Source organism: Nicotiana tabacum, chromosome 2 (genome assembly GCF_000715075.1).
Source record: "Nicotiana tabacum cultivar K326 chromosome 2, ASM71507v2, whole genome shotgun sequence".
Lineage (NCBI taxonomy): Eukaryota > Viridiplantae > Streptophyta > Magnoliopsida > Solanales > Solanaceae > Nicotiana > Nicotiana tabacum.
Window position 1 is genome coordinate 110,287,534 of NC_134081.1, and position 13,938 is coordinate 110,301,471.

The 13,938-nt window shown below is 33.4% G+C and overlaps 1 long non-coding RNA gene across 2 annotated transcripts; it reads right to left on the minus strand.

The window, feature by feature from the left end:
* Window positions 1-1,284: 1,284 nt before the first annotated feature.
* On the minus strand, window positions 1,285-13,705 carry LOC107818964 (uncharacterized). 2 transcript variants are annotated; one of them, XR_012702448.1, is made up of 7 exons: window positions 13,398-13,705; window positions 12,864-12,902; window positions 10,440-10,739; window positions 10,203-10,286; window positions 10,062-10,124; window positions 1,689-1,883; window positions 1,285-1,573 (listed from the first exon to the last, which is right to left on the minus strand). It is a non-coding gene; the product is annotated as an uncharacterized LOC107818964 (long non-coding RNA). The 2 variants fall into 2 exon arrangements; XR_012702442.1 differs by having other exon boundaries at window positions 12,864-12,907.
* Between the last annotated feature and the right edge of the window lie 233 nt (window positions 13,706-13,938).

Below are 13,938 nucleotides of genomic sequence, written 5' to 3' on the forward strand. Positions count from 1 at the left end.
TCACACTCAAATTTTACTCCTTTTTATTTTTTTTCTTTATTTCTTGTTCCTTTTCTAATTCCACGTGATTGCCATGCAAACCTTGACCTCCTTCCCTACAAATATCAGTACACACTCTACCATTAGCAGTAACACAACTAGTCATGGAGCAAGAAAACATAATCTACGGCCATTAAATTTTCATATATAGTAGTTAGAATAGAAATGATAATAAAATATTAAAAAATGCAATAAAAATATAAGTAAAAAAAAAAGACTTCTAGTACCATATGATACCAATATGGTATACATGTATACCAAAAGAATATATGATTGCTCTAGAATATTGCTACGACTATCTACGACTATACTACTGTACCAAAATATTAAAGGATACAATAAAAGTATGAGAAAATTGCATGCTCGCATTGCAAGCTAAATATTCACAAAATAACTTGCTCATTCCTTATACTAACATGGTATATAGTTGTATGGGATCGTTCCAATAATTGCCTATAACTATAAAAACTTTTACATAATACATATAATCTATGTCTATCGGCACAAAAAAATTCCAACACTGCAAATCATGTTCATATAAATAACTTCATAATAGAATTCACTTAAAAATATAGCTAAAACAACCAAAAAATACTCAAACTACCATATGATACCAATATGGCATATAACTATACCAATATGGTATACAGTTTTACTGATTAATTTTCGGTAATTATATGACTATACTACTATTATATAACATACATGCATAAAGAGAAAAATAAAAAAATAGTGTACCACATATTAATATAATAAAATATTTCAAGATATTGTATTATATTACTATTATTAAAAGGAAATCAAATAGTGTACCAATTAAATACAGCTAATACAACCAAAAAATAATTCAACTAGCATATGATACCAATATTGTATATAGCTATACTAATAGGGTATATAGTTGTACGTGGTCATTCCAACAACTGCATATAAATATAAAAATTATTACATAATATACAAAATCTATGTCCATAGGTACAAGAAAATCCAACACAGCAAAACATGATCATATAAATCATTTAAGAATAGAATTCACTTAAAAATACAGCTAAAACAACCAAAAAATATTTCAACTACCATATGATACCAATATGACACATAATTATACCAATAGGGTATACAGTTCTACTAATTAATTCCAGGCAACTATATATGACTATACTACTATTACATAATACACATGCATAAAGAGAAAAATCAAAAAATAGTGTACTCATATCTATATTATATTAAAAGTGGGAAAGCTCATAACTAAAAAGTTGAATTACCAAATTACCCTCTTATTAATCTAAATTCTTTACTTATTTAAATAAATAAATAAATAATTTAAATATATTTGAAGGGGTGTAACCCTTCATATTTTATATATTACTAATGTGAGTAACTATTCCTATTTCCTATAGTATTCAACCATTGCTACTGTTGGCTTAGGCATGCATATTGTGTAGCACAAGACTCGGCCTTGTCCTACCCACCTCCCTCGACTCTGCTTCTCTTCCCATGTGACACCGCTCAAGTCCTGCATCTTATTTAACTAGATAGGATTGGCCCGTGCTTGCACGGGCCCAACAGTTTGGATTAGAGCGTGTTTCATTTCGATAAATATTGTTTGCCAATGTAAAGAGTACAATATTTACATAGAAAGATACCTGCAAAGTAGGATAGCTGAGAAGTTGAATTAACTATGCGATACAAAGGCTTGCACAGAATGAGAAGGAAAAATCAGCCAAGGTTGCTTTAATCTGTCTACTGATGCAAGACAATGTTCAATAATCTATATTGCTCAGATCCCTCTCTGTAGTCATGCTCGTTGTCTGGTATGCAAAAGTGAAACATGACGTAATCTGTAATGAATGACAGAGAATAGTTAATTACCAAAACTTAGCTTTATTATCTGTGGGAGCGTAAAATATGGTTTGAGCAAGCACTCCACATGATTCTCCACCAGAATCTGTACCGGCATAAAAAGGTTCTCAATGTCTGCACTTAGTGCAACAAATTAAGCTTATAGAAGAAAGATAAATATTTGAGGCACGATAATGCTTTGACATATATTCTTCATGTTGAATGGCTAGGATCAGTGATGTAGTAACAGAATTTAGTAGCACCTTATGTCCAAATATAGTGCAACTAGAGTTTTTATTTCATTATCTGCAAGCTTCTTCATCTTGTGCACAAGTTAAACTAAGTTGGTGCATGAAGCTGGGTTTTCGAGAGAGAAGTACAAGGTTGTACTGTGAAGGAATTACATACTCTAATTTCATTAAATCCTAAATTGAGTGTTGTCAAACTTTCATTGATTACCTCTAAACTCCTAGTAAGGCTGACTACAATTTCGTATTAGGAAAGAGTTGTGTACTTTGAGGCAAATTGAAGATTATCATACAATGAAAGAACTATAAATATGAATTGAAACCTCATTTCTAGGTCCATTGGCTCAAATCTGTGACAAAATTGAAGAAAAAGATATCATTTCTAGGCCCAAGCGCTTACATGAAGAAATAAGCAGTTACCTTTAAGGCCTAAAACAGTAGTAAGCATTACAATGCTGTGACTATCATATCCTAAGTCAGTATAGAATTACAGTCTAAAAGTTTTAGTGAAGAGTATGGTCAAAGCGAAGGAAGGCAATTTGTGGGGATTAACAATACAAATTTAATGATCAACCGGAATGGAAGAGCAAAAGCAATTAGTTAAAAGCAATTAATTCAAAGAAACAGAGAAAAATTAAGTATCCTATTTGTGGGAAGGTCATGCGCGATAAATACAAAATGAGGAAGGAAACAGGCAAACTTAAATAAGCTAGGTGTAAATACAAACATGAGGAAGTAAACCGGAAAACTTAAATAAGTTAGACTCTATTATAGACTTATAGTACATGATTTGTAATGGATCGTTAATAAGTGGGGAGGTACTTACGCAACATATTGTATATACAATGGTACCAACAGAATTAAGTTCTGGTCTGATATTTGGTGGAGAAAGTTGTCCAATATTAATAGTCTACCAGCAACTATTTTCAGTAGTAATTCACAAAATGGCCTCGCTCTCACATGTTTATTCAGAAGATGACTTCACGATGGAAGGTTAGTAGATATCTGAAACTGTTAAGCTAAATAAATTCTCTTTTAAACAGCTAATCCTGGAAACTATTAACAATACAGTAGTAACATTTTCAATCATTTTATACTTCACTCACCCCTAAAACAAAGGTTCCTAGCCTCTCTTCTCTAAATCAACCCATCTGATTGGTTCATGTATTAGCCAACGATTACCACTGTCAACTAAAAATATGTCCTACCAAGAATTGAAGATACTACTCCAGCATAATAGATATCCACAAAATAAAAGTACTATATCTATAACAAAGTCAATGAAATGAAATCATGGTAAAACTAAAAATAATGAAGTAAATTAAAGTTCATACCATTTGTGAAACGTATAATAAGGGGTCAGATCTTCTCGAACAGCCTTGTATGTAGATTCTATACTCCGAACTCCCAAGTGTTTGTATTTTAAAAGAGTTCAATAAAGTGCGCTTATATGAAATAATTTATCATTTACCTGACACCAACCAAGCATGAAATCTTTTACGTTTCAGTCAAATTTGGGGACCTCAGGTCCTGCCTTTGCTATCTAAGGTTCAATGGGATTGTAATTGATTCTAAATGTGCGTCTGATAAACTTTAGCATAAGGTAGTTATATTTTCGAGAAATCATTAAAATAAAATATTTTAGATGAAACTCACCTACGTGGTGACAAAGTTATATTTCAAAACATATGGTATTAGGATGTATGCCATTGTCTCTATCCAAAAATTTCACAGAAATTTAGTCGTCAGAGGATATGCAAATACCTCTATGAAAGTAATACCTCTAAGTTATTCTGCAATATAGTTTTCAAGAAAGCAAACACTAAATAGCCATTCAATAAATCAGTGAGCAAAAAATTGAAAGAAAAGCATACCGGATAAGAAGATGAAGAGATTAGAAAAAAGAGCACTGACTCTAGAGTTTTGTTTTTGATAGCATATAACGATTATTAAAAAAGCGGTAGTGCATCTTCCAAGGTTTCTATCTTCCAAGATTGAAACCTCTGCTAATGCATTGTAGCCTTTTTAACAATGGTTATACCATCACCGTAGTTTGATATAGCTTACGTGTCGTTCATTTCAGGTCCAATCTCACTTCCTTAAGCTATCATGGCTTAATGGTGCATAATACGAAAAAAATTCTGCTAAAAAAAGTATAAAATTAGTCAACAAATGTAGTGTGAAACGTGAACATTTAGATAAAGAAATTGATATCGAAAGTAAATATATTAATAAAACTCCATGGACAGCATCAACTAAAATACCTAACACGGAACCGATTGCTCAACCATAATGGCTTTAATAGGTTAGAAAGAGATGAGAAAGTTGTTGCTAATAGACAATAAACCTTCTTCCTTTGATGAAAATCAAAATGCTCAGTTCTGTTGTATGAAGAACTAAAAATAAAAATACTTATCTTATGGAAGTAAAGGTCACCAAGGAAAATCTAAGGCTTGAAAATAAAACATATTATTCCTTTAGACCACGGAAAGAAAGCTAGACAGCTTTTATGGTACACGAATGTCTCAAATATTCAAGAGTTGACTTCGGTGTAAGATCTATATATATACTTATATGAATAGGTGAAAGGGTTATCATATTAGTACTACATAAATGGCTAGCCATTCATTTATGTAGATAATAGAAATAAACTTAACTTCTGGAGTAACTTACAATGAAACATCTTCAAATGCCAAATGGCATCCAAAGCGACCGCAAATCCGGCTGACATAGATTAATAACAAAAATCAAACACATAGAAAACCAAAAAGAAAATTATGGAATTGTTGTAGTATGAACAAACTCACTCCAAAAGCTATTAAATCAAATCATGACAGCAACAAAGTCGAAGAAACAAAGCAAAATACGTCACCGCCCACGTTTTACCCAAAATTAAAATTATGAACATGTGCTCCTCCAAAACCACTTGCAATAACTATATTTAAATGATGAAAAGTTTTAAACAAAAAGGCACATCCAAAATAACCCCAAATTTTGCATAAATGAAAAAGATAAAATATTGATATTTTTGTAAGCAAAATGGAGATAAACATTTGTGAGTCACCTAGGAGGGGGTACTCGAGCCAGGCCAGTCAGTAAGAACAGAGTTTAGGTAGCGACAAAAAGTTCTTCTGGGTGAGAGAAGCATTGTGATATACCGTATAGGTTTTAGAATATGCAACATTTGTTGTTTCAGTAATCATCCTGCATTTTAGAATTGTAAAACACAGATAGACAGTAAACCCTCCTCTTTTGTCCGGGCTTGGGACCGGCTGTGATGCAGTAGTGTAACTAAAATACAGGCAGAGTTAAAAACTTGATTTTTTCCAAGTAGTAGGTAGGTTAGCTTCACAGAGTTCAACGAAAATCGTGAAAATATGTAACAAGCCTTTGTAATTATAGATTTTTCACTGATTGGTCCTTGAAAATTTTCACAATGAGCATTTTGATTGTATATTGCACAACGAAAAACTATATCACAAGACTAAAAATTTAGCAAGCGTTTGAAGGTACACAAAACAATTATTATTTAGTGCTTATAAAATTGCAGAGAAATTGTTTCAGGCCCCAAGAAAATCATTGAAATAAACAATGTATGGTAAATCAAGGAATATGAACAAGAAAGTTGTGGAATTATAGGAAGGCTTTTTGAATGATTTCATCATATACTATGTTATATGTAGACTGGTCATCATCGTTATCCACCGTAGGTAGTCGGATTAATATTTTTATACGGCTTGAACTCTTTGCTCTCGATAAAGCAACATATAGCTGGCCATGAGAAAACACTGGCTCACGTAAATAAATACCAACATAATATAATGTTTGTCCTTGTGCTTTATTTATCGTCATTGCAAAACACAGGCACACCAGAAATTGTGTTCTTTTAAATGGGATAGGTAACTTCTCATCATCTGAAGATAACAACAGTATTATGGGAATAAATACATGTGTATTTTTGAAATCACCGCTCGCAATTTTAGCGCTTATAACATGGCTCTTAAAATCACAACATATCAATCGTGTACCATTGCATAGACCTTCACAAGGATTTAAGTTTCGTAACAACATATAGGGATAATTTTCCTTCAAAATTAATTTGTAAGGAGGTAAACCAGCAGGGTTTAATGAATGTAGAAAATTCTCAAACTGGCTTTGATCATTTGGTTCAAGAGTTTTATCCATTGCAGTAAATGTCTTGGCGTCTTTAGGAAATTGAGCTATAAGTCTATCATTTATTTCATCAACAAAGTCATTTTTTGTCGTCAAAATAACACGAGAAGTTAAAAAAGAAGAATCGTGAAAAGATGCATGCAAATCAGGATATAAAAGATCCAGCGATTCTTTTTCAGTAACATAAGGAAAAATAAAAGACCTCGGAATTTCTATTTTACCATCCATGTTTGTCTTTTCTTTTCCATTTGCAATCCGCATCAAATATTCACAGAAAGAGGGATCAATTTTCGCACGCATATTCTCTAATAATCGAAGTTTTTCAAGCTCATTCCATATTTCGGAGTTTAATATGCTTTTCCGAATGAAGTCTTCCTTTTTCCACTTCGAACCACAAGAAGAGTTTGTCTAAAATCTCCTCCAAACACAACTTTTCCACCAAAAAATACATTTGTGTCCATTATATCTTTCAAAAGAAAATCTAAAGCTTCAATCATATTTTTCTTGGCCATGGATACTTCATCCCACACAATTAATTTTGCATCGCGAATCAAAGACGCCAGTGAGCTTTGCTTGCTGATATTGCAAGAAAACTTTTTATCAATATTAATTGAAAATTTAAAACGTGAATGAACTGTTCGTCCTCCTGGAAGGATCGAAGCTGCAACTTCAGAAGTTGTTGTTGCTAATGCTACAAATCCTTTAAATCTCACAGTTGCTAATAAGGCACAATATAAGAATGCCTTACCACTTCTTCCAGGACCATCAATAAAAAATGCTCATAATTTGTTAGCAAATACTCTCTGAAGGATTACGCCGTATGCCATTTTCTGTTCTGTATTCAATTTTCTATGCAACAATAAATCTTCGTCGCTCACAATGATGTTTCTTTCGAAATATTCTTCCTTCGCTTCATTTGCCATTTTCGAAGATGTGATAGTTTCTGAAAAAAGGTTGAACTCATTAATATCACAGCCCATAGAATGTAATATATCATTGATGTGATTTAGGACAGCAAGGTGGACATCTTTTGCCGTTATATTGGCTAGGTTCTTAAAGTCTTCGGACATTGAATCTTCAAATTGTTTCCACAGTTCCCTTGGATTGTCAGGGCTACAATGTACTAATATTGTAGCAAATAAACATCTTAAACTATAAGGCATTTGATAACATGCAGCCTCTGACATACATTGAATCAAGTTGTTGTCACAGTGCAACAACCCTCTTCTTTCCGCAGATTCTCTAAATGTGTCACAACATATCCCGTTTACTCTCAGAAGATCTTCGTATGATTTTGGTGCGCTCATATTCATTAGTAATAATCTAAGGTAATATCTTTCTCCTTCTGTTGGATGGCATGTTACAATGCAGCCAATAACATGACCTCGTTGTCGTCCAGTCCACATTTTGTAGATAGATGACCATACGAAGTATTGTGGAAAATCTTTATACAACAACTTAAGTTCTTTAGCATCTTCGTTTGTTTCATTCATCAAAAATAATTTTGTGAACATCGTCTTCTTAATCATAGGGGTTTTCAGGATACTGTCTATTGTGTCAGTTTTTTTAAAGGAGACAAATTGTAGTCCATCAAGATGTAACTGGAGGTGATAAACACTTGGAGTCATTTCATTGATAGAAAATGCAAATAAACGCCACATAGCTTCCGGAGGTGACACCCATCTAGCAGATTGATACTCTTTTATCTCATCTATTTGTATATTTGTGTTATCTTCGTGTAAGCCAAATGAAATTTTATCATGTCTTTTACATATATATTTGTATATATATTTCAAAACTTTAATATCAGAGCAAACTTCCACATTTATATGATAATTATATTTACACAACAGATAAGGATTATAAGGAACAACCCATGAGTTATCAAGAAGTTATTTTCTAACTTTTACAGATTTACCAGTGTTTCGTCTTCTATAAATTGGATATGAGTTCTTTCCTTTTGTTGTCTCATCAGCGAAGCTCTTAGGGTACTTAAATTTGCACTCATTTCTTTTCATACATGAATTTGCAGGATTTAAATTACCACAAGGCACATGCATCATGTGTTTAATAACAAGCTTATGTAAGTAAGAGTTTGTATCAGGATCAGGCAGCTCAGCACAAACAAATTTGTTATAAGCCTCCGGCGTTAAAAATTTATAGTCATCAGTAAGTATAATAAGGAAATAAGCATGTGGAAGACCGCGTTTTTGAAATTCTATAGTGTACATATAAGCTGCAACGTTTCCAAATATGTTTCTTTTTAATATATCTGTCTTCATCTCTTCTACCTTTGCTCTAAACATTCGACTAATTAAATCAGGCCTATTTTGAGTTTCGTCTGTTAGGAGCAAATGTTACTTTATTTCGGGCCAAGAGGGATTGCATGTCATCGTCAGAAATATATCAGGCTTTTCAAAATACTGCACTACGTTGGCGCATATCTCTCGGACCACCCGTAAAACTTGTCGGAAGAAAGTTTTATTTTCCTATCTTAGAAGCTTCTCTTTCGCCAAGTCTTAAGATATCTACAATTCCTTGTAGTACATTAACCCGAAATAAATCTTGGTTAAATGAGGCAAAATCCAACCTCTGAGTTTCTACTTTTATGAATTCATCAACTGAATATTGTTGAAATAATCTACCAGAATGTAAAATGATATTTTCCTCATTGTCTCTCATCTAGAGTTTGTAACAGTAGTATTCACGACAAGAAATATTATTTCTTTTTCGTTTTCCCTTTTGCAAAACATCTTCTTCTATATCAAGTAGTCCACAAATTGAGCACATGTTAGCGACACTTGAAAGTTGTTCGGTCTCATAGTAAGCTCGCTTTCTCAATTTATTTCTAGGTTGCAGGATTTTTGGAATACCGCAATGCCAGCCGTTTTGACCATAAGGAAGTAAAAACGGATATTGCAAAGGATTATAGCAGCCATAGTAGTAATTTACTAACTGGCTTTTGTTACTGTGAGTATAAATTCAGATATGGGGTGCAAAACTATTATTGTTCGTTTCTTGTTCTACCAATAATGCTGCTACTTCTGACACAGTTGGAAAGTTGTATATTCGTCGATCTAAGCCAGAGCCACATCGCAATGCAATATAAAAGTTTGATAATTCTGGAATATGTATAAGAGATTTCAAGAAGATACAATAAGGATTTATCTTTAGTATACCCATTAGTTTCTCAACAATCGACTGTCGAAGTATATCTGAAGAAGCCATTCGATTCAATATTTTTGTGTTCTCATCATAAAAATACAACTGTAAATTTCGTGGTTGACGATTTGTTGGAATCAGATCATTTATGAAGTGATACATTTGACCTTGTACTTTAAATGTATAAATTCTTTGGTTTCTTTTTGCCAGTGCTTTGTCGTAGTTCACTCCAAGTGAAATAAACGCAAACATATTATTGTAAAATTTAAGGTAGGTACGAAAGTGTTCAGATTCTTCGGTATTGCCTAAATATAGATTCAAGAGTTCATTAGGAATTTCATGTGACATCAACTTAACTGAACCATTGTTACAATAAAATTCTGCTGTTTCATATTCAAATCTTTTTGCTCCACAATATTTACAGTTCGGTACAGTTTTTAAAATGGTTGCATCACTGGGTAGTTCTCTAATATTCCAGTTCAAACATATTATTTTTGATTTATAACCTATGTACATTAGTTGCAACAATATATCTTATTAGTGTTGAGAAGAGAGCAGTAGTAAATGTTGTTAAAAGATTAAAGTGAGACAAACCTTTGTTTGCGACGATAGATGTCTCTACATGGTGTTGTTCATAGGGTGCACCAGAGCTGGAGCCTAATATACAAACAACTCTAATTAATATATTAAAAGAGATTACAATCAAACTGAAATAACATATTTCCACTCACTTACCATGTTCAAAAACGGAGAAGTGGTCAGTAATACTTTTTCCTTTGTCACAACCAGCTACTGGCCCAGCAACCGAAGATATACCGTCTAACATTCAAATCCAAATATGTTTGGAAAAAGCAAATTGTATTTAAATATAATCACAAAGGATAACACATATATACATGCATATATCTGTGTCTACTAACAATGTGTGTGCAAATGTATCTTTTTCTCGAACAAATCGTTTTTGCTTCTAACCTGTGGCAGTAACAGATGGTCGCTCAACTATCGTCAGAGTTTTTTTGTGTAGGTAATTCAAATCCAGCAGCTTGTTTGGTATATTCAAGCAGTGCGGTTTGACCCTTTTTTAGTTCAAGCTTTTTTGACCGGCGTTGCGTTAAAAGAAAGTCTCTTTTATCAACTGGTAACTGCTTGTACATATCACGTCTCCTACAATTAATTTTAGAGACTGTTTCTGCTGAGTATTGCTTCCTTTTTTGCGGGCAGTAAGGTGATGCCAAATGCTTTTTATCGGTCGACATCAGCAGTTCGAGCAATCTATAAAAGTTTAACAGACAAAGAGATTTACAGTACAATTGAAAGTATAGACACTACAAATGCCCAAACACTTCTATAATTACAATATTTATACATCACTAAAAGTATCACAATGTACACCATAAATGAATCGTGAAAAAAAGATAACAGATAGATTGAACAGAACACAAATTCATTGACCTATTAACAATTACGTCACCGCTTTACATTCGTAAAGTTCCATAATTCACGCAAAGTAACATATAAGAAATCAAGCAGCAAAACTAATAGTGTTAACTTATTTCAGGCACAACTTTTACTATAATAGAAGCCTGAACATTTGAGTTTTCCTTGTAGCCATTCAAAAGTTGGGACATGAAAACTATTGGAACAAAAAAGGAAGGAAAACTCTTTCCGATAGTGAAAAAAGAGTGAATGTAATCAAAGTTTAACAGAAACTCATTGGTCTAGTCACTTTGCAGGCGTGGCTGGAGGTCATCGCAGATGTAGAGGAGGAGTCGTACCTGCGAGTGCGCAGAAGCAGAAATCGTTTCGCAGGTGCGAGGGGCCAGCTGGTTAGTTGTGGTCGCAGAAGCGAAACAGTTACTGCAGATGCGACTATTTGTCCGCAAATAAATCGAGGTTTTGATTCTTTCTTCATATTTTGAGATGTGGGACTTGGATTGAGGGGATTGTTGGAGCAATTTTTATCACAAGGATAGGGGTAAGTGTTCTCTACTCGGTTTTGGTTATATTTCATGAATCTACCTTTGTTTTTGGTAATTGGATTGTGAATTTTAAAGAGGAAATTGGGGGTTTTGGCCTAAAGTTTTATAATATGAATTTTTGAGTTTTGAACATCGAATTGGAGTCGGATTTGAATGAAACTAGTATGGTTGGACTCGTAATTGAATGGGTTGTTGGATTTTATAAATTTTATCGGGTTGCGAGGTGCGGGTCCGGGTTAGGCTTTTGGCCGATTTTGGGCTTTTGGTTCAAGATTTGATCTTTTTCGATCGGGATTGGTTCATTAGCATTGTTTGACGTATTTGAGTTATTTTTGGTTAGTTTCGAGTCGTTCGGAGGTCGGAACGCGCAGGATGATATTTTGGAGCATCGCTTGGCTTGCTCGGTGTTGGAATTGGCTTGTTCGAGATAAGTAACTCTTCTAATCATGGAGCTGAGAGTATGAAACCCCGAAATTGGCCAAAGCTTTACTCTCACAAAGCTCCATAATTTAGAAATAGAAGGACATATAACAAACAAGGTAAAAATCAAATAAAATACTTGTAATTGCAAATGCTAGCAGAAGAAATCTAGTAGTTTGTGCCTCTGCCTTTGCTTTCTTTTGCCATTAGAATAGCGTTTGTTGTGGTTAAAGAAAGCTACAGTTTGTTGTTCTTTAGCTCATTCCATGTGCTCTAGTGAGCTTACATGGGTTTTCAGCTATAGTGAATGCCAAATTATCGCTAAGTGGTTATCAACGTATATGCATTTATAACCTCACATCACACTTGGGCGAGAAAATTCTGTTAGAAATTTGATAGCAGTAAAGAAAAATAAAAAAAACATAGAAAAAGCCTTGAGGTGTGATGTTATTACATTTTTAAGAAAAAGACAGCACAAATTATTTATGTGAGATGCAATCAAATATCCATCTTATTTGAAGTGAAATTTATCAATTATAAATATCTGATTTGAAATTAAAAAAAATTCATATACAGAGAATATTAACACTTAATATATGTTGAAAATAAAAGAGATTATCTATTCAAGTATTTTATAATATGAAACTCATCATTCAAGCACTTTGTGATAAGAAATTGATAGACATGTATTTAAAAGTTACTTTTCAGATTCTACTATTAGTGCAAGACTTCCTTAAAGATGGTGTCGTTGCAAATAAGATATCACAAACTGGACAACAAGTCCATTATGGTGCAACAAACCCCAACAACAGTAAGATCAAAATGAAGACATAAACAACTCAATGAATAGTTAGGAAGTTAACCATATCTAAAAGTCCTGCACAAGTTTCACACTTGACCAATTGCGTTTTCCTTTCTTCAGTTAAAAAGTCCAACAACACCCTAAATCACTTAGATAGTTTAACCAGAGAAGGCAACTTAGAGTACAAAGTAATACCTTAATATATACTGAAATCTCTCCGGCCTGCTCTAACCACTAACCTTCATGTCAAAAAGATGCGCTTAGAAGCAGAAGTAAAAGTAAATCTCTTCTGTTACTGTAGGAGCGAAAAATCATCAAAATCCGACGATTAAACACAAACCAAGAAGTACAACCAAATATTTCAAGAAATAATAACCAACCTATTTAAACAAATAGCTGAAAACTTCAGGAAAGCCAAAACTTTAACGCAGAACTACACTAAAACCAATAAAAACCCAACTAATTGGAAAATTGCAGCAACCTCTATTTTGAGCCCTAAATCCTTCCTTGAGATTTTAATCGAAACTTGTGCAGTTTGTGCCCCCTCAAAAAGCATCCAATTGAATAGAATAAAACTTTTGTTGTTACTCTAATTGTTACTGTTGTCTTTGCGTTTAATACCGTATTTCACTTGGGATTAATATTTTACTTTTTTATTAGAATATTAAATCCTAGTATCCTATGAAACATGTAAGCCATCGTAGAAGAAGTAGAAAGAAGAATAATTACCACAGTAATTCACCGAAGTGCAAGAAGAAGAGCAAGGGAAAAACAGGCCACCTGGGGAGAAAAGTATTCAGTATAACTTGTGATAAACAAGTGCGGGGGCGATCAATTAATCGATGGTATCGAAAGTAGTAGGAAAATCAGTGAAATTGAGATAAGAACAAATCTCAAGATGAAACAGAGACAGACAGAAAGAACAAAGCGAAACGGAGCAGATTATTTGCTGTGAGATACAAAGAAAGCTGAACATGAAACAAACAAAGAAAGAGGATAAACAGAGAGAGGGATTAATCGCTGGCACAAGGAGGGATTATATCGCACCACCTGTCAGGGTTATTCTATACGTGTTAGCTATTAAGTAAAACTTACGAAAAGACTAAAGTAGCCCTTGGAAGCAGGCATGACGACCCTGACATGCTTCCAAGCAGCTTCTATATATGTAGAATAGAATATTGGGTCTCCGACAATTGTCATCAAACTCGGTAATTACTTTAATTGAAATTTTGGTTCATTTTTCTTTTCAAAAATTTGAATAGAAAAATTA